This window comes from Penaeus monodon, chromosome 20, assembly GCF_015228065.2.
Source record: "Penaeus monodon isolate SGIC_2016 chromosome 20, NSTDA_Pmon_1, whole genome shotgun sequence".
Taxonomy (NCBI): domain Eukaryota; kingdom Metazoa; phylum Arthropoda; class Malacostraca; order Decapoda; family Penaeidae; genus Penaeus; species Penaeus monodon.
In genome coordinates this window covers 23,900,069-23,900,387 of record NC_051405.1, presented here as the reverse complement: position 1 = coordinate 23,900,387, position 319 = coordinate 23,900,069, and the positions used below count along the sequence as shown (strand labels likewise).

Here is a 319-nt window from a genome sequence, read left to right as displayed (position 1 = left end):
TATTTTAGTTGTTACAAAACTTTTTGGAGTCAATGGGGAAAAGTTGGGACCAGCAAAATTAGATCTACATATACAGAAAATTCACATAGACAGAGTTGACTGTATATATTTAGAATATAATATGAAATGTAACGTTTTATTTTCCTGTCTGTATACATGATTCCACTTTTCTCATTCTTTTTAATTCAAAGGAAAAGATGGAATGGTAATAACATCAGTGTATTTAGGTTTCATGTCTGTTTTCAAACCTACAAGATTTCACCTCAGCACCACGAAAAATATTTGGATTTGATATGGACACTTACAAATCATTACAGTT

General features: G+C 30.1%; 1 protein-coding gene across 1 annotated transcript in view; it reads left to right on the top strand.

Annotated features, from left to right (window-relative positions):
* Nucleotides 1–319, top strand: part of LOC119585718 (lysophosphatidylcholine acyltransferase 2-like) — a gene marked incomplete at its 5' end in the record, with an annotated part of 73,891 nt that overhangs the window by 71,091 nt on the left and 2,481 nt on the right.